The sequence below is a fragment of the Mauremys mutica genome, chromosome 6 (assembly GCF_020497125.1).
Source record: "Mauremys mutica isolate MM-2020 ecotype Southern chromosome 6, ASM2049712v1, whole genome shotgun sequence".
Lineage (NCBI taxonomy): Eukaryota > Metazoa > Chordata > Testudines > Geoemydidae > Mauremys > Mauremys mutica.
In genome coordinates, this window is record NC_059077.1 from 113,172,586 (window position 1) to 113,193,499 (window position 20,914).

The 20,914-nt window shown below is 45.0% G+C and overlaps 1 long non-coding RNA gene across 1 annotated transcript in view; it reads right to left on the reverse strand.

Moving 5' to 3' along the window:
- The window catches only part of LOC123372336, an 81,697-nt gene extending 63,600 nt beyond the window's left edge, over window positions 1-18,097 (reverse strand). The window contains exon 1 of the long non-coding RNA XR_006580219.1: window positions 18,026-18,097. This is a non-coding gene — a long non-coding RNA (uncharacterized LOC123372336). The remainder of the gene's footprint in view (window positions 1-18,025) is intronic.
- Between the last annotated feature and the right edge of the window lie 2,817 nt (window positions 18,098-20,914).

The window sequence follows — 20,914 nt, forward strand, 5'->3', positions numbered from 1 at the left end:
GTTCAGTGATTGGAGCGTTAGCCTAACATTCCAGAGACTTCAGTTCACTTCCCTGCTCTGCCACGGATTTCCTATATGACCTTTGACAGGTCAGTTAGAGTATTGAGATGCCTAACTCACAGTGGTTTCAATGGGAGTTAGGTGCCTATAAACCTTTAAGATCTGTCCCTTACTCTCTGTTGCCCATCTGCAAAGAAAGGATAATAGCACTTCCCTACCTCACAGGTGTGTTGTGAGGGATAAATACATAAAGATGGTGACTTGCTCAGCTACTAAGGTAATGGGAACAATACAGTCCCTTCGATAGCTAGACAGAATTAACACAGGAACAGCTGAGTACAGCTGCTGGAACCAGACAGTTACAAAAGGGCATCCACTGCTGCTATCACTAGTGCAGCTGGCCGGCTCTTTTTAAAGTGCCCTCTTCTTGTTTAGCCAAGTCCCACTGGATTAGGGGCCAGACTTGGGCCATGATGTGTAGCAGCCCCTCATTCCCAGCTCCAGCAGTTGGATCATCTCTAATTTTGAGTATTTCAGTGTTTTGTTCAGAGCTATCCATTGCATGGTATTTTTGCTAGATGACTGAGACACTGAGAATCCTGTTTTTTGGAGAGAATATTCATGACTAATGCTGTGTTGGACCAGTTTTCTGCAAATACAAAGTTGGCAACCCTACCTCTGATGGTTAGAAACCTTCATCTAATTTCAAGCCTAAACTTGGTGATGGGCCATTTATATCCATTTGCTATCTCTACTGGATTCGGGGCCATCCTCTCCCTCCTAAATTCCACCCTCATCCCCATGCAGATCATGGACACTGCTGAGAAGGCAACTGAGCTCTCCTTTGGAGCAAGAGCGTGGAGATCTGCACGTGGATGGGTGTCTCTATACACTGATTCGAAGATCTCAAGCCAGCTATATTCTCTGACTCTCCTGCTTTACCCTAGGGTGACCAGATGTCCCGATTTCCCGATTTTGAGGAGTTTGTCCCGCATCCCGACCAGAGTACAGTTGGGATGCCATTTGTCCCGATATTTTGTTTCCTGGTCTACGGCAGCAGTTTGGCAGAGAGTCCCTCAGTCACAGATGGTCTTTGGTGGGATTTCGGTGGCGGGTGCTTCTATCTTTGGCGGCAAGGTTTATTACCCCCCTCCGAAATACCGCCCAAGACCGTTCGCGACTGGAGGGCTCTCCACCGAATTGCCGCCGAACTCCTAGACAGCGGAGTGTAGCCCCCCCACTCCCCTCCCGCAGCAGTCCCGATATTTTCCCCTTAACATCTGGTCACCCTACTTTACCTACAAGATTATGCTACTGATAGTCCAAGTTAGATCAGGGTAGTAATACCACCAAAACCTGGACTTCAGTGGCCTGTATTATGCATGATCATTATGCATGTGGCCTTCAAATCTATAGAGATCTGCTCTACTTTTGCTGATGTGACTCTGCAGGCCATTTCCCCTATCTCCTCCCTATTCTCTCCATGTCTAGATCACCTGCCAGTTGTAAAGACAGCAAAACTAGGATATGGACTTCTAAGAAGGGACTCTGATCATACTCTTTATTATCTCAGAGTAAGGCTGATATTTATTATGTATTTTTTAACATGATGCTGCAAATACATCATAGCAAATTAATTCATTTTATAGCAATAACTGTTCATAATATTAATTTAGAATCATCAATTGCTGTGAGCGTATTCTGATCCTGTGATTAGGCAAGAAGATATTAATGACTATCAATTTGCATGAAAGAAGAGAGTAGCTGTTGAAGCCATTAAAAATATTTCTCTAGTAGCAGTCATTTTTTATTGTCACTCTTCATAGACAGTACTTAAGCGTAGTTTTCATTTTAACATTTCTCACAATTTAGTATTTGCAAACTTCTTTTTTTTGTTTTTGAAAGAATGAATGTTGACAGGAAGCTTATAGATGTCTTGCAGTTCAGTTTTGTGTTTATAAACCAGTGTTAACCTGCTTGCCAATAAGCCATTAGGAAATAGGAGGAGGAAAGAATAAATATGCTGCATATATAAAAGTGAACAATATACATTTCTTCAATCAAAGTTTTTCCACAGGAACTGCTCCAAACTGTTGTTTTTTTAAAATGCTTCCCAGAAAACATTAAGAACTTGGTCAAACCCTACAAATTTTGAAGTTAATATAGTCTATACTTCGATCTTACTGCAGTTGTGATGATAGCTTAAGGGTTATCTTCAGTTTAAAAAAAAAAGCAGACGAAAGTGGTGGTAAGATATTTAAACCTATTATTGTTAATAGTATCACACAATCAATCATTAATGGAATAGTCTAGGTTTAAAAAAAAAACTAATTTTTCACCATTTTCCACATAATTAAGCTCCATTCCTCCAGTCGGAACCATGCAGGTGGGCCCCTCCGGCACACATAGCCCCCTGAGTTTTATACTCTAGGTTTTCATATGTTTTCTGTTCATTTTAATAAATATTTAGATTTTTATATGAATCAATAACTATAAATTCAAATAACTGAAGCACCAAAAATGCAACCAGTTCTTAGGTAAAAATGCAGCAGCTGTTTTACAATGCACAGAAACATACTCCAGGTTCAAATCCCGGCAAGGCCAACTTGGCCCCTGAGTGTTCCAAGGGAGATCAACTGAGTGACCGTGTCATTTACTTTATATGTCTCTTTTGCACTAGTCCTTAAAAATGAGGTCCTGTCTGCTCTGCATGGATAAAGATTTCCATGGCAGTTTCTGCCAATTTTTGTGGACTTTAAATTAAAATGTGACTGTAAAGTGTCATTTTTTCCCATAGTGAATTAAGCCCAATATTTTGGTTAGTCATCCATAGTTGAAGCTTTCTGGCTTCCCTACCCTAACCTTTCTGTTCAGAAAGGATGATTAGTGAATAGGGCACTGGACAGGGACCCAGGAGATCTGGTTTCAATTCTCAGTTCAGTCAGATTTCTAGCATGATCTTAACCTTGGGGAAGACAGACTCTCAACCACTCCCGTAGGTCAATTCACCATTGGGAAAATGGAGATAATACTGCTCTGTGTCACAGGGATGTTGTGAGGCAAAAGTCCAGAAATGAGTGTGCTCACACTCTGAGATATCCAAACAGACAGAAGGACTTACTCCCAGTGAACGTAAAGTGATATGGTGTGGGATTTATACAACCACCTCTGGCTTTCAATGGGACTTGTCTCTCAGTGATTTAGGAGAACTTTTTAAAATCCCACCCAAGCTATTCTATTCATGAACCCAAACACAGAGCTTCTAACCCTGAGAACTCATAGATCTAAACCTGCATTTCCACCAACAAAATGCAAGTTGTAAGTTTACCACAGCACCCAGCGCAATATGTGACAGCCCTGAAATTCATCGCCTGCCATTTCTTACTGTGAAATACTGAAACAAAACACTTTGTTTTCATTTGCTGAGTATTAAAGCCATTTTAAACGCAGAATGGAAAGACACAGTTGCTTATATAGTGGCAAATGGAGGAACAATCACAATGGAAACAATGCTTTTCAGGCAGATGTAGCAGCTGTAGGCTTTGTCAGGATAACTTCATAGTTTTGCATCTTACTGTAAATGGGAGGGGACTTAGTGGCCTAAATATTATCTTTCTGTGATAACAGATGAGTGTCCTGGTAGGATCATCCCAGGCCTTTATTCTTCCAATTTATGACTGGTAAACGGAGTTCCATGTCATTTACTGTGTGTGGCTTTTCTAGACCAGATCATGAGGCCCTTGGTTCTAATCCTGGCATGAGAGGAAGGATGGTCCAGTGCTTTGGGCACTAGTCTGGCACTTGGGAGAGCTACGTTCAATTTTCTGCTCTGCCACAGACTTCCTGAGAAACTTTGTGATCTGCAAAGGTACTTAGGCACCAAGGTCCCAGTACTGGCTCCACTGTGACCCACAGAATTCCCACTGAACCCTGAACTTTCTCACTGCCTTGATCATCAGGGTAAAAGTTCACTCAGTACTTAAATTTGTGCCTCTGGTAAGTGAGAGACCCCTGTTCATAGCTTCTCTCCCTCTGACCAAAACAGGGAACTGAACCTGGGTCTCCAACATCCCAAGTGATTACTCTAACCACTGGACTAAAAGTTATAAAATAGGCATCCCTGTCGCCATCTCCTCCTCCTCCCACCGTGTTGTGTGGAGTGTATCAGGTATCTAACTCATTCCCACAAGAAATGCCCCAGGTGCCTAAGTTGCCTGACTCCATTTCAGAGCAGGTGAGGCTTAGCACACACCCATTATCATCATCTCCCATTGGCAAGCTTGGGCCACTCCCCATCTAGCATGCTGGCTTTTGTGGATCGCGTTCAAAGGTACCCATCTCTCCCCAGGCATTTTATAGGGAACCTAGGTACCTAACTCAGGCTTTGTGGATCACAATGCTGTTTCCGCGATTGTCTAGGCACCATCATGCCGAGACTTACAATGCCTTTGTGGATCTTAGCCTTAGTCTCTCTGTGAGTTCCCCATCTGTACAATGGGAATAATAGCACCTCCCTCTCTCACAGGGGTGTTCTGAGGATAAATACATTAAAGATGGTCATGTGCTCAGATATTACAGTCATGGGGGCCACAGAAGATAGGCAGACAGAGAAGGGCCAGGTTTTCAGACTTGGGTCCCTAAAGTTAAGTACCTGCATCCATATTTTTGCAGCTCCAGGAAATACCTTGGGCCTCATATACAGAACTACTGCATAGTCCCCTTGGCTACAGTCACATGAATAAGAGTTACAGAATTTAGCCTATAAAAAAAGGCACGATGTGCTGCCCCAAACAGACGATACCATCAATAGGCAGAACACACAAGACACCAGGCGATGCAGAGCATTGGGCTAACTCACAGGTCTGTATACTGTAAATGAGTCCACTCGCTGCTAGGCGCTCCCTCATGGCCAGGCACGGCATAACAGCTCTCTTGCTTTGCTGGCATGCCCTTGTCAGTGATCGATCTGGCACTGCGTTGGCTTCTCTTCCAGTTCCTCTGCCCTCCATCCAGGTCACCATATTAAATCCACCCCTTCGGGGGTCACAACTATCCACATGAAAAGTGTCTAAAACAAACAAAATCCTTCCACCATCTCTTGGGCTGCTCCTCAGCTTGTCTTCTGGGCTTAGCCTGCAGTACTCCTGCTGGGCTCAATAACCCATGGCTTGTAGACCTCCTTCCTTAGGGCCAGTAGGGAAACCCCATGCCACGCTCTACTCAGGGTTCCAACCAGTGCCCTGTGCTGAACAGCTAGTTCTGCTCCTGTAGCCAGGCTTCAGTTTTCCCTAGGCCACTTTCTACCCAGCCTCTTAAGTTCCCCTCTCGGTCCCTTTCTTTTCTTTCCTGCTTTATGCAGGGTATCTCCCAGGCCTCCCTGCCTGGAGAACTTTCCTTCCTGCTCCAGGCTGCCCACCTGGCTATCACTCCAGCTCTTCTCCCAGCTGGGCGTTATCCTCAGGTATGCCAGACTCTTCCTCATAAAGAGCAGAAGGTGGCTTCACCAAAGAGGACTTGCCTGATTCCCCTCAGGCCAGGCTCATTCTGTAACGAGGTTGGCTTAGCCCTAGGCTCTCTGTTATATTTACTGATGGACAGATAAAAGGAGATTTAACGGGTTTTTCTGACCGAGCATTTGTGGGCCTCATAAAGTAAGTGGGTCACAAGGAGGGACTTGACTGAAGAGAGGGTAGCTTCACTGACGAGCTGTTAATTTTTTGTTTTAACTAGTCTCCCTTTATAAGCTTTTCCGAGGGTTCAGTAACAGCATCGATAGCCAACATTCTGAACTTATTGCAATAAATGGATGGAGATCACATTATCCAATTTAAAACATCACTTTACCTCATATAATCACTTACTTGCTGTAATTTAATTTCACTTTACTTCATTTAATGAATGTCGATCATTTGACATAATTGAATAAGAAGTTTAACTGGCACTCTCCTCCTCTCATACCACAAAAATAGGCTGCTTTTCTGTAATCTGCTGGAATGGTGTTGTAAAACAAGAAGCTTGGGCCTGGTTTCTCCTCTCCTCTTTAGGTAACTCAGTTGATTTATGCTGGCATACATGACAGCAGAATCTGGCCACTAGAGCCTCAGAAATGACCTGCTACCACCACCATAAGCCAAGACTTCTAAAATCATAGAATCATAGAATCATAGAATTCAAGATCAGAAGGGACCATTATGATCATTTAGTCTGACCTCCTGCAAGATGCAGGCCACATTAGCCGATCTACCCACTCTTTTAGCAAGCGACCCCTGCCCCATGCTTCGGAGGAAGGCGAAAAACCTCCAGGGACACTGCCAATCTGCCCTGGAGGAAAATTCCTTCCCGACCCCAAATATGGCGGTCAGCTGAACCCCGAGCATGCGGGCAAGACTCTCCAGCCATACCCTCTGAAAGAGGTTAAGAATATCATATTATTGACCCAATTTGACCCAATTAAGTACCAGTTTGGCACTCAATTGACCTATTGACTAAGCCCGTTATCCTATTATACCATCTCCTCCATAAACTTATCTAGCTTAATCTTAAAGTCATGGAGGTCCTTCGCCCCTACTGTTTCCCTCGGTAGGCTGTTCCAGTATTGCACTCCCCTGATGGTTAGAAACCTTCGTCTAATTTCAAGCCTAAATTTCCTGACTGACAATTTATATCCGTTTGTCCTTGTGTCTACATTAGCACTGAGCTGAAATAATTCCTCTCCTTCCCTGGTATTTATCCCTCTGATATATTTAAAGAGTGCAATCATATCTCCCCTTATCCTTCTTTTGGTTAAGGAAAACAAACCGAGCTCCTCAAGTCTCCTGTCATACGACAGGCCTTCCATTCCTCGGATCATTCTAGTGGCCCTTCTTTGTACCCGTTCCAGTTTTAACTCATCCTTCTTAAACATGGGAGACCAAAACTGCACACAATACTCCAAATGAGGTCTCACCAACGCCTTATATAACGGGACTAGCACTTCCTTATCCCTACTAGAAATACCCCGCCTAATGCAACCCAAGACCGCATTAGCTTTTTTAACGGCCACATCACATTGCCTACTCATAGTCATCCTACGATCAACCAGGACTCCCAGGTCCTTCTCCTCCTCCGTTACTTCCAACTGGTGCGTCCCTAGCTTATAACTAAAATTCTTGTTAGTCATCCCTAAATGCATAACCTTACACTTCTCACTATTGAATTTCATCCTGTTACTAATACTCCAGTTTACAAGGTCATCCAAATCTCCCTGGAGGATATCCCGATCCTTCTCCGAATTGGCAATACCTCCCAACTTGGTGTCGTCCGCAAACTTTATCAGCCCACTCCTACTCTTGGTTCCCAGGTCAGCAATAAATAGATTGAATAAAATAGGACCCAAAACCGAACCTTGAGGAACTCCACTGGTAACCCCCCTCCAACCCGACAGTTCCCCTTTCAGTACTACCCTCTGCAGTCTCCCCTTTAACCAACTCCTTATCCACCTCTGGATTTTCATTTCGATCCCCATCTTTTCCAATTTAACCAATAATTCCTCATGCGGTACCGTATCAAACGCCTTACTGAAATCCAGATATATTAGATCCACCGCATTTCCCTTGTCTAAAAAATCTGTTACTTTCTCAAAGAAGGAGATCAGATTGGTTTGGCACGACCTATGTCAGGCACCTAAACAAATGGCCTGATTTTTAGAAGTTCTGAGTACCTAGCAACTTCCAGTTAAGCCCATGGGTACTGATTGGTTTGGAAAATCAGGAGGCTAGGATTTCATTTATTTATTCTCAGAGCATGCCTGTGAGGTAGGGGAGTGCAATTATCTCATTTTACAGGTGAGGAACTGAGACACAGGGAGATTATTGGTCAGGTTTTTAAAGGAATTTAGGCACCTAAAGATACAGCTGGGCACTTAGTGGAATTTACAAAAGCCCCTAGGCACCAAGTTCTAAATTCCTTCAAAATTCTGGCCCTAAGTGACTTGCCCAAGGTCACACAGGAAGGCTGTGGCAAAGCAACCAATTGAACTCATGTCTCTTGAGTCCCAGGCCAGTGCCACTGAACCATTCTTCCCCCACTCAAAAATGAGACTGAAAGGGGCTATTTAACATTTGCAAGAAGTCTGTATACTAAAAGTCAGTTGAGATATAGGACCAGATCCTCAACTGGTGCAACTCAGCCAAGCACGATTGATGTCCATGGGGCTATAGCTACACTGGAAAATTGACTGGAATAGCTGTTTTGGAAGAGCTATTGCACTTTGGAAGTGGATTAAGCCAAACCAGAAACAGGCACACTTATCCCAGAATAAGTGTCTCCACAAGAGAAGCTACTCCGGAAGAGCTATTGAGTTTTAAATTCACACGCTGCCTTATTCCAAAATAGGTTCCCCACGTAGACAAGCTCTAAATCATTTCATGTCAGCTGAAGATCTGCACCTTAGATTGAAGAGCTGGCAGCACTAGCAAATAGTAATATAAGCCTCTTTCTTTCATAGGCCTGGTCTACACTAGGACTTTAATTCGAATTTAGCAGCGTTAATTCGAACTAACCGCTCAACCGTCCACACCAGGAAGCCATTTAATTCGAACTAGAGGGCTCTTTCGTTCAAATTTGGTACTCCACCCCGGCAGGTGGAGTAACGCTAAATTCGACATGGCTAGTTCGAATTAGGCTAGGTGTGGATGGAAATCGAACTTAGTAGCTCCGGGAGCTATCCCACACTGCACCACTCTGTTGACGCTCTGGACAGCAGCCCGAGCTTGGATTCTCTGCCCAGCCACACAGGAAATGACCCGCGAAAATTTGAATTCATTTTCCTGTCTGGGCGGTTTGAACCTGACGTTCTGGTTGCACATCGGGGCGAGCTCCGCAGCACCGGCAGCAATGCAGAGCTCTCCAGCAGAGGAGTTCATGTAATCTCTGAATAGAAAGAGGGACCCGGCATAGACTGACCGGGAACTCTTCGATCTGATCGGTGTGTGGGGCGAGGAGTCTGTGCTTTCGGAGCTGCGCTCCAACGAACGGAATGCAAAGACCTACGAGAAGGTCTCCAAAGCCATGATACAGACAGAGGATATAGCCGTCATGCAACGCAGCGCCGCGTGAAAATCAAGGACCCCAGACAAGGCTACCAAAAAATCAAAGCGGCCAACGGACGCTACGGAGCCTGCCACCACTGCCCCACCAGTGACCATGGACTCTGATGATGGGACAGTGTCGACGGACAGTTCCTCGACGATGTTCACGGACGGGGAAGATGAGGAAGGGTTTGTGGAGGACGAGGCAGGCGATAGCGCTTACAACGCTGGTTTCCCCGACAGCCAGGATCTCTTCATCACCGTCATGGAGATCCCCCAACAACCCTCCCCGGCCAGGAACCCGGATCCTGAATCAGGGGTAGGAGCAGTCAGTAAGTGCTTTAACCATGTTAACTTTTATTCTTAATATAACAGGAATCTGAAGTGTGTGAAAAGGAGGTCTCTGTATATATGGTGATAGAACAGAAATCCTCCTGGGAGAACGCCACGAAGCTCTCCTGCCGTTAATCGATAAGCATCAGCAGGAGGTTCCTGGGGAGAGCTGCCTTATTGGGTGCTCCGTGATAGCACACTTTTCCGCGCGAGGCTTTCATGCGGTATTCAGGGAGCACTGCCTCCCAGAGCACGGCTGCATAGGTCCGTGGTTCGTGCTAGATTTCACGCAGCATGCGCTCTCTATCTCCTTCAGTGCCCGTCCTCACGGTGATCTCGCTCGGAGACTCCTGCATCTAAGTAGGGGAAGAAATGTTACGTTACGCCTGGTCCAAAGTATTTTTAATAAATAAACGGACAGACGGCATAGCACAGACTCAGCACGCAGCTGCGTGACGAGCGTAACGGAAAGCCAAAGAATCAAATGGACGCTCATGGAGGGAGGGGGAACGAGGACGCAAGGTATCCCACAGTTCCTGCTGTCTCCGAAAAGCATTTGCATTCTTGGCTGATCTCCAAATGCTTCTAGGGTCAAACACAGTGTCCGCGGTGGGTCGGGGCATAGCTCGGCAATTTACGCACCCCCCCGACCCCCAGAAGTTAAAGGGAAAACAATCCTCTGTTGACTCTTTTACATGTCACCGTATCTGTACTGAATGCTGCAGATAGACGCGATGGTGCAGCACTCAACACCAACATCCTTGCTCCCCCCATGCTATGGATGGCTGATGGTACAAAACGATGGAAATCCATCCTCATCATCAGCCTATTGGCACATGGGGCAGTGCAAAAGGGCTGGTAACCATGACAACCGTACCAACTTGCTTGGGACCGGTCGGTCAAGGCCGCCTGTTGCTAATTTTTCATGGTAGATGGTGCAGTATGGCTGGTAACCGTCCTCATCATTGCAACAGGGGGCTGAGATCCATCAGCCCCCACCCTTCATTGTAAAGAAAAGATTCAATTGCCCCTGGACTAGCAGAGGGATGAGTGGCTCCCTCCTCCACACCCCTTAATGTCATCTCTGGACTATCATTGCAGCTGGAGGCTTCCTTCCACTCATTTCTCACAAACGACTACCTGTGTCTTATTCATGCATTCTATATTACTTCATCACACAAGTGGGGGGACAATGGTATTGGAACCCAGGAAGGCTGGGGGAAGAACGGAATGAACAGCTGGGGTTGTTTCAGGAGCACACCCTGTGAATAGCGTTCTGCTCAAAATTTATGCAGGATTGGACAGAGAGCAGCTGTGGTCTCTGGTTGTACGATACAGTGGTTCTCTAGTACACTTGCCCATAATCTAGGCAGGACTGATTCTATTTTTAGATACCCAAAAAGGAGGGATTGACTCGGGGAGTCATTCCCAAATTTTGCTTTTGCGCCCCTGGCTGATCGACCAGGGGCACTTATGACAGCACCAAATGGCGCAGTGCAAAAGGACAGGTAACCATGACCATCTTATTACCGTCTTCTTACTAGTTCATGGTATGGTAGACGGTGCAGTATGCCTGGTAACCATCGCTGCTGTCATGCAAAAGCATAAGCATGCTGCTGTGTAGCGCTGCTGGTCCGCCTCTGTCAGCGGCATACAGTACACATACGGTGACATACACAAAAGGCAAAATAGGGTCCATTGTTGCCACGCTATGGCGTGTGCCAGGGCATTTCATGGAAAACGTGATCGAAATGATTGTCTGCCTTTGCTTTCCCGGAGGAAGGAATGACTGGCGACATTTACCCAGAATCCACCGCACAAATGATTTGTGCAACAGCAGGCACAGGGGTCTCAACAAAAAATTCACAGAGACAGCCTAGACTCAGTTAATTGTTCGCAAAAAAGTATCATTGCAAGGAATTAACTAACTGTTTCCCATCTCACAGCTTCCACTGTCTCCAGACCTTCCACAGCATCCCCCTCGCAGAGGCTGGCGAAGATTAGGCGGCGAAAGAAAAAGACAAGGGACACGATTTTCGATGAATGTGTGGGCTGCTACCTAGCCGAGGCGGACCAGCAGAGGCAGTGGAGGGAGAAAGTCTCTCTGTACCAGCGCTCACACAGCGAATGGGAGGAGAGGTGGCGTGAGGAACACAAGCAGGCGAGTCAAGCAATGCTTGTACTACTGAGGGAGCAAAAGGACACGCTCCGGCGACTTGTGTATGTTCTGCAGGACCGCTGCAGGACAGAGCCCCCGGCAGTATCTCTGCAACCGCCCTCCCCCGCCACAAAGTCACATACCCCCCTCACCCTAAATAACCAGGAGGATGCCTGCCCTGGGCCGTGAATACTGTCACTGCACCCCAGCAGAGTGCTCAAGTAACCAAAAGCTCTCATACCCTACGTTTGCATAAGTCCTTCCCTTCCGGACTCAAACAAGTCCCAATCCCAGTCCCATCCCATAACTGTGTACTTAAGTAATAAAAATACTTTGCTGTTAAGTACTGTTTCCGTCATGTTTCCTCACTGAAGACTGTGTTTGAATGGGGTGCGTGGGGAAGTGCGTTGCTAATTGCATAGGACAGGCACCTTTCGCAGGGTACAGACACGGGGGCCGGATCAGCAGCGGGTAACACACACAGTGCAATCAGCAGGCACCGTGGTCGGTATGGGAGGTGGTTTCCAGGTTCTGTGTGGGCGGTGGGGATGTGACTTTTTAGCGGGGGAGGGGGTACAGATCTTATACAGCGGTCCTTGTTGTGGACCGCTGAGTCACGCAGCAGAGGAATCTGTATCCGTCCTCCTCCGCCACAAGGCCACATAGCCCCCCGCACACAGAATCCCAAAAAGGAGGGATGGCAGGCTCCGTTGAAACAAGCAGTTCGGCAATGCGGACCGCTGTAGGAGCAGGAGCCTGTCATTCCTTGAGTTTAGAGGCGGTCTTTACATCAGCGCACACCCTACCCACCGCAGTCTGCGTTCCAGTTTCGACCCTTTAACGAAAAGTCATGAATAAAGAAACCTCTCCTCAGTAACAGTGTGACATGTATTTTATTTTTACACGTGTCTTGGAAGTGGAGGAAACGGGGAGAACGGGGTATTTAACCGAAGAGGAGAGTCAACAGTAACTGGGTAAAGAAACAGGGGCAGGTTCAGCTTCTCTGTAAAGAAACTGAACAGTCACAGGTCACGCTGCTCGCTGCTCGCTTGTATTTAAAGAGTTCCTTGTCGCTGTCCCAGGCGCCTGTATAGGGCTTCATGAGCAAGTGCATTAGCGGGCAGGCTGGGTCACCGAGGATCACTATAGGCAAATGCACATCCACAACAGTTATTTCGTGGTACGGGAAGAAACTACCTTCCAGCAGGCGTCTGAGCAGCCCACAGTTCCTGAGAACACACGCATCAGGAACCTTGCCCGGCCATACGATGTTCATGTTGGTAAAAAGGCCCCTATGGTCCCCCAGTGCTTGCAGAACCATTGAAAAGTAGCCCAATTTCTCAGCAGCTGAATGTGGAAGAGGTGGACGATAAAGTGCGAGGAGGAGAAAACGGCGAGGATCGCAGCGGGCTCCATGCTTGCAGTGCTGTGGCGTCCACGCTGTCACTGACCAGAAAAGTGCACGAACAGATTGCCCGCAGGCGCTTTCAGGGAGGGAGGGAGTGATTGACGGTTCAATGACGACAGTTACCCAAAACCACCCTCGACACATTTTTTCCCCCAGCATGCATTGGGGGGAAATCCCAGAATTCAAATGGGCAGCGGGGACTGCGGGAACTGTGGGATAGCTTCCCACAGTGCACCGCTTCGAAAGTCGATGCCGGCCCCGTGAATGTGGACTCAGAAGTTCGAATTAGTGTATTTAGTATGGATACACAAATTCGACTTCATAAGGTCGAATCCACAAATTCGAATTAAGTAGATTCGAAATAGTCCTGTAGTGTAGACAAGGCCATAAAAGATCCAGGTTCCTGGTAGATGTTAACGTATACACAGCAGCTTTTAGGAGACAGAGTTCACACATTACACCCTGGAGGGTTACACGACACTGTTTAGATTTGAGCAATTTCTTCCCTCTTTCAAAAGGATGTTTTCAGACTCTGTGGTTAAAGTACTTTTTTCATTGCCAATGAAGCATCAAACCCCCTTTTTATTAATTTAGATTCAAACTTCATACTTTCAGTAACAAACAAAGCTGAATTTTGGCTAATCTTCTTAGGAGGTAGCAAATAAGCCTTGATAAGAAATGTAACAGTTTCAAACCTAATCAAAAAGGCATGCTTGCTGCATCTGTTGATGGTTATCAGAGGAGACACCTGATGGCATATTTTAAAGGATGAAGCAACAGATGAGAAATTCCCTGTGAGCAGGAACTACCTGAAACTACCTGAAAGGGCATTACAAAGAGGATGGATCTAGACGGTTCTCAGTGGTTCCAGATGACAGAACAAAGAGTAATGGTCTCAAGTTGCAGTGGGGGAGGTTTAGGTTGGATATTAGGAAAAATTTTCACTAGGAGGGTGGTGAAGCACTAGAATGTGCTACCTAGGGAAGTGGTGGAATCTCTTTCCTTAGAGGTTTTTAAGGTCAGGCTTGACAAAGCCCTGGCTGGGATGATTTAATTGGGGATTGGTCCTGCTTTGAGCAGGGGCTTGGACTAGATTACCTCCTGAGGTCCCTTCCAATCAGGATATTCTATGATTCTAAGTCTCTCAGGCATTCCATGTGATCAACAGCTACCACATGAAGTTCCCTTAATTAAAAAGGGACATCTAAGAAAAATTGCAGTACTATTACCCAATTTCAGCCTTATCACCCAGTGAACTTCTGTGCAAGTCTCTAAAGGATCCTCACACTTTTTTTTGTTTTAAAGTTACTTGCCTAATACTGTAGAACAGATAATCATGCTTTTATTTATTTCAATGGAACTTTAGCACCCCACCGTATACATGTGCATGTGTTTATGCACAGACACACAAGTCACACATTGCATATTCCAAACATACCAACATATATGAAAAATCATGCACAATTTTGCAAGAGATTTCCCCTACTAAGGATCCATACAAAAGTTAAGAGTGAAATAAACTCGGAGGGATATACAACCTGAATACCTTAGTGGCTTTCCTACTAGCCTAAGTGCTCAGCTACACTTGCAAGTTGGAGTGCATTAAACCAGCCCCAGGTGTCCTAACTCCTGAGGTGTCCACACTGGCAAAAGCACATAGAGCACCTGGACTCTGCAGCTGGAGCGCTCCTGGTAATCCACCTCCATGAGAAGCATAAAGCTTGCTGTGCTCTGGCTGAAACGCCAGAGTGTCAGTGTGGATGACGTGTTATATTACTGCACTGTGATTGGCCTCCAGAAACGTCCCATAATCCCCTGAAGTCAAGTGGCCACTCTGGTCATTGTTTTGAACTTGGCTACAGGCATGTGGATATCCTCTTTCAATACTCCGTTTCTGACATCCGGCATGCTTATCTGTGGAATGCTGCTGCCGCTGCCAAGGCAGGCATGTGTGCATGTGCGAGAGAGAGAGAGAGAGAGGTGCTCAGGGGTGAGGGGGGGCTGATGTTGGGGTTTCCCTCTGCTGCTGTCTGAACTTACAAGACAGCATGCTGACACACACTGCCCCCAAAACACACTGTCTCTCCCCCCACACATACACACAACACATTCCCTCTCACACTCCACCCCCCCCCATTTGAAAAGCACACTGCAGCCACTTGCATACTGGGATAGATACCACAATGCACTGCTTTGTGGTGTTGCAAGAGCTGCTAATGTGGCCACATCACTGCACTTCCAGCTGATGGTGTGAACACATGACAGAGCTTTACCTGGTGTGGTCTCCGAGGGCTGGTTTAATTCCCAGCGCTCTACATCTGCAACTGTTTTCTTCTGCAATTACTAAAGTTCAAAGAGCTGATGAGTTGGCTTCAAATATTAGCAAGAAACTCTTTAAACAGATTTTTTCCAACGTAGGATTTCTCTTGGAATGCCTATTTTCCTTCCCTAATTATTGAGTTTTATAAGATATTAACAAGACAGCATAATTTTAAAAAACCCAAAACACTGCTTGCAGTCAATTTGCAAACAGAAACAAGTATTTGGAGTCATTTCTGTGATGTTCATCCACAGCATCTGTGCATGTGACAAACGCATGAAGCCGCCACACCTCTGCATGGTTGGGAAGTTACTATTCCCATTTGATAGGCAGGGATTGTGAAGTACAGAAAGATTGTGTCTGGGCAAAAGCCATTAAAGGAGTATGCAGAAAAACCTAACTCCCAGTCCTGTGCCTTAAGTACTAGACTAATTTGTGTGTGTGTGTGTGTGTGTGTGTGTGTGTGTGTGTGTGTGTGTGTGTGTGTGTGTGTGTGTGTGTGTGTGTGTGTGTGTGTGTGTGTGTGTGTGTGTGTGTGTGTGTGTGGAAAAACACACCCCACACCTGCTAAATTTGTCAGCCAACTTGTTATTCACACAGCTCTGAAAAGCAGAATGGAAATCTCTTTGAACTGATTTGTTTACTTTTTCATCCCCTTTGATATAAACATAAAACACAATTCCTTGGAAGCAGTGAATATTTGGGAATTTTGATGGAGTCTTAGGTACCTGAAATACAAACACTTACAAATCTGAGTACCTTTAGTTAGATGAGTAATTCCACTAGAGTCAAGTTACTCACCTGCACAAGTGTTTGCAGGGTTGGTCCCTTAAAGTCTAAAGTGAGTAATTCCAGGTAAAGTACCAGTATATTCTTATACCAAAGATGACAAGTGTTTTGTAAGAGCTGTGCAAATGTAAGTCATCAAAAGGTCTCTCTCCCCCACCCTTTCCTTACAATTATCCCTGAGTTGAAATACCAAACTATGATTTTACATGCAGTTACAATGCACATGTGATTATTCATTATTATTTATTTGTATTACTGTAACATTTGGGAGCCCAGAACATGGACCAGGATCCCATTATGCTAGGTGCATTATAAAACAAAAGAAAAAGACCCAGCCCTGTATACAGCCCATCACTGAGGCAATTAAACCCAGAGTATCATGTGCTTTGAACTTTTCAATTAACCTTAGTTTCTATTTAGATTGTGGCAAGGGTATCTGTTTCCATAATGACCCACAGCAAACAATAGCAGATTTACTGAAAAGGTTACCTCCTTTAAAAAGAAAAAAAAGCAGGCAAAAGGGGACCCAATAAAAAGCCAGGTTTTAGAGCACTCTAAAGATCTTAATATTAGCATATTCTAACCCAGAGGTCAGCAACCTTTCAGAAGTGCTGTGCCGAGTCTTCATTTATTCACTTTAAATTAAGGTTTCGCGTGCCAATAATACATTTTAAACCTTTAAGTCTGTAATATATAACTAAGCTATTGTTGTATGTAAAGTAAATAAGGTTTCAGAATGTTTAAGAAGCTTCATTTAAAATTAAATTTAAAATGCAGAGCCCCCCGGACTGGTGGCCAGGACCTGGGCAGTGGAGTGCCACTGAAAATCAGCTCGTGTGCTGCCTTCGGCACCTGTGCCATAGGTTGCCTACCCCTGTTCTAACCAGACATGCCAAACCCCCCCAAAATAAAAGGAAATTTGGCTTGTTTTTGGCTTAATTGCCTGTGAGGTGCTTGTTGGCTAGTTTTTGGTTTGTAGCTTGTTTGGCCTGTAGCTTTTTTTTTCTGGATCGGCTCCTGGGAAGCCCAGGAAAGACAGTCAGGGGTGCACAGTGGGCCCATCACAGTCCCAGACTTTACACCAGGGAGATCTAGTCACAGAGTGTTGGGGTGCTTAGGGATTGCCTTCTTTTGAAATGGGATTAGCTTGATTTTTGGTCGATTGTGAAAGTCGGGGTTATTTACCACGTGAAAGTTGGCAACTGTGATTCTAAACCCTCCTCCTCACCCTTCAGACTGTAACTGAACATCAAACAGTTGTGAACTCACTGTCATGTTACTTCCGCATTGAAAGCCTCTCAGAAACTATTCTGCTGCTTTAAACAATCCAGTTCCCCATGGGATAGTTGTACAAAATGGGGATTCTACCATGTGTTCTGTCCCTGGTGGTGTTACTCTGCATGCAAGATTCTGTTTGCTGACTAAAGCTGCAGCAGTTGCATGGAAACTTTCCTAGCTGAGGCAGCTCACCCAGCTGAAGTGTTAAGGCCTCACCATTTTTCATAGAATCTAAGGCCAAAAGGGACCTTTAAGATCATTGAGTCTGACCTCCTGAACAACACAGGCTACAGAACCTCAGCAACTAGTTTTTGCATCAAACCCAGAACTTCCGTTGGAAAAAATAAACTTCTGGTAATTTTTCACCACTTAAGTGACAAAGCAGGCAGGACACGACGTTTTAACCACTTGGACACAAACACTTTCCACTGCTCCACCAACCCCTGTACATGCCCTGCCCCCTGTTTATTTTTAGAACTATGTATTAACATCCCCCACAGGGGATGGGACAGTTATTGCATCAGGGCAAATACCAACTTCTAGTGTTAGTGGCTCCTGAGCTAGGAATAAAACAAAATATCTTTCAATCTAAAGGGCCAAATTCCCCCTGCGATAACATACGATAACTTCAGAAGAGAGAAAAGGAAATAATAGGAGTTGTTAATACTCACCAGTGAAAGGTGTAGAAGAGTCAGTGAACAGCAGCTAGTTCTAAAATGGCCACGTCTTAAATTTGGCAACAGCTGGAGCGCTAAGAAGACAGCCCCAGAAAGGCTTGCTGGGAAAAAAGGTTCTTATAAAAGGGCAATCCTGCTTTAGGGAGGATTAAGAGGGATTAGTTAGGTATCAAAGAAGGTGTCTTGTCTGTCTGCCATCACATCATCTTGATTATATTTCCTTTCCTTTGAGAAGGGGTGACTTCTTTCGCTGTTTACATTTACTTCAGTCACTTTTGTTAGAAAAAGAGGTTAATCCTTCAGATCCCACTGATTATCTCCCCAGTGATTATCTCAGGAGACAGTCTACACAGATAACATTCCTGTAGAATAACCTGGAACCTAAAGATCACATGATGTTTTGTAAGCAATGAGGGTTGGGCTCAGAAGATATTCCCCTAAATTTTTTTTGGTAATACTGTAGTTTAAATTTTGCCACCCTTTACCAACTACAGTTCGTCCTCAAATTCAAAAGCTAATCATTTAGTATGATTGAAAACAATTTAGTCCTTCTTTAGCTTTGCCATAAAGTCTCAAATACTTTTCATTAAGTAAAGAGGGGAAACATGAGGGTTTATTAAATTAACCACCTCCATAGCAGCTGAGCTGGTGCCCCTGTATTATTCCAGGTCTCTTGGTTTCAGTACAGTAGATGTTAAATATTAGAATGACATTAGTCTGTAATAAAAGTGTATCCTAATAGAGTACTCTTGTTTTGATCCTTTTCTCTCTCAGGCCTGTAGCATAATGCCAGATGTGAAAGGCTGGAGATACTAGTCCGCTGGTTTGAACTGATGTTTAAGTAATAGGAACTGTTTCTGTTAAGTGAGGTCAATTGTCAGATTTATTCTAGTGATTTAGCCCCTGCTCCTACAAACATTTAGGCATGTGCTTAACTTTAGTACCATAGCTAATCCCATTGATTTGGCTAATGATGCTTTCCTGAGCCAAATTAAGCCTCCAACTATACCTGTGTGGCCTCTCCTTTATTTTCAGCAATTTCAGCTTTGCAGATACTCAAACGTGCACCTCTTCTCAGGGGGTTAATTGCCCACTCAATTAACTGAATTGTATTTGCAAATACAAGTTATTTATTAATATCAGTTTTATAAAATCAAATCCAGGACCTGACCATTCTTTAAGAGAGGGTTTTCCATTTTAGGGAAAATTAACATTAGGTTAGGATGGGTTTCTTGTGTTTAAAACAAACATCTGCATTCAGTACAGGTGTAACTGGTGCTGACCTACATCCTCAGGAGATATGGGGGAGATCAAATAAGTTCCCGCTTCTTAAGTCTATGAAAACGTGGCAGAGTCCAGAATTCGGAAGTCTTGGAATGGCCTATGCTTCATAAGTATCCCATTGCTAATGGCAGCTAACATCTCCAGAAAGCCTACAACAATGCAGCACCAAAATACATAGCCCATGACAAACTGCAGCCGATAGCCCAGCTTCCTTAGACAGCCCCCGTGATAGAGCTGCTCTGACTGGCGCACATCACCAGTACACTCTGAATAAGTCTCTTTACAACAGCTTTCAGGAGCACGTATATTTCCAGTGTGGACAGGTTGTGAAGCTGCTGCCTCTGCCCAATCTGTGTAGTTGTGGACCCCACAACACTGCAGCTGTCTCTGGATTACATCCACAGCTCTACTGCCCAGATGATGGGAATAAGTCCCATTGTACTGATGGAAGAGGAGACCCATGGTGCAGTTCAGTTCAGAGCTCATCCTGTCAGAATAGACGTGTGCCAAGACTGCGGAAGAAGCTTCCAGGCAAAGCAGAACAAGCAGCAAGTACATGAAAGTCCCCTGTTGATAGCGGGAGTTCCTTGTGGAGATACAGATAGCCAAAGCACCAGTGGGCAGCAGCAGAAAGGCAGACACAATAGCCAGCCAGCCTGGCACAAGCAGAAAACAATCCCCAAAGAAGGATTTATAATTTTTGTATGTAAGGATCACAAAAGCACCACCAAAGACCAGAGCTGCAGCAGCCCCCCACAGAATCAGACCAAGTAGTGCTAGCAGCACTCTAGCAAGGGGTCTAACCCAGGACTCCATGCTGCAATAAAGAGACTGCCAACTAACACTGTTTCTAACCCCCTTCATCTTTCTTAGCTCCTATCTCTGTGGGTGTTGCAGCCACCATTTGAGAGCCCTCTATCTACCTATCCAGGTGAAGCAGATACAGCTCCCACCCAGCATCAATTGACATTTTAAAGGAGACAAAGCAAATTAGAAGATCTAGCTCTCTGGGATAGATCACAATTAATATTATCCCAGGCATGCATGTGTGTTGCCTTTTCAGTGCAGTTTGCATAAATCTGTGAGATCAACAGAGGGCTTGTTAATGAAAGTCCATTTATTTTGCTGTCTGTGGAGACATTTTCATTTGCAGAGGCAGTGCAAGGATGGCAGCAAAAGGGCAGTATTAGCTATAAAACAAACCATAATCTACTCCATCCTCATGATAAAGGGCTAAGATGAAGGAAGCAACTAGGGTGGCTCATTCATTCTGCATTAATCACACCCCTTGGACCTTCCAGCTTACAGGCTAATGATAAACTCAGTCCTTCATCACTAGTTAAGACATAAACTATTACACAGGTCAAAGTGGTTTAAGATGGACAGGTCTGTTTAGTCCAGTAACTCCACATTTACCGCCAACACCCCCAAAACCAGACTCATTATCCTTTTCTTCTTAGTCTTTGTGTTTTACCTTCATTGACTTTTATGAGAGTTTAACATAATAATTAATACTCGGGCTTTGTCTTCATTGACAAACTTCCATCTGTGAAATGAAAATCAATCTAGTTATGTGGGTGAACCCCCGCCCAACACACA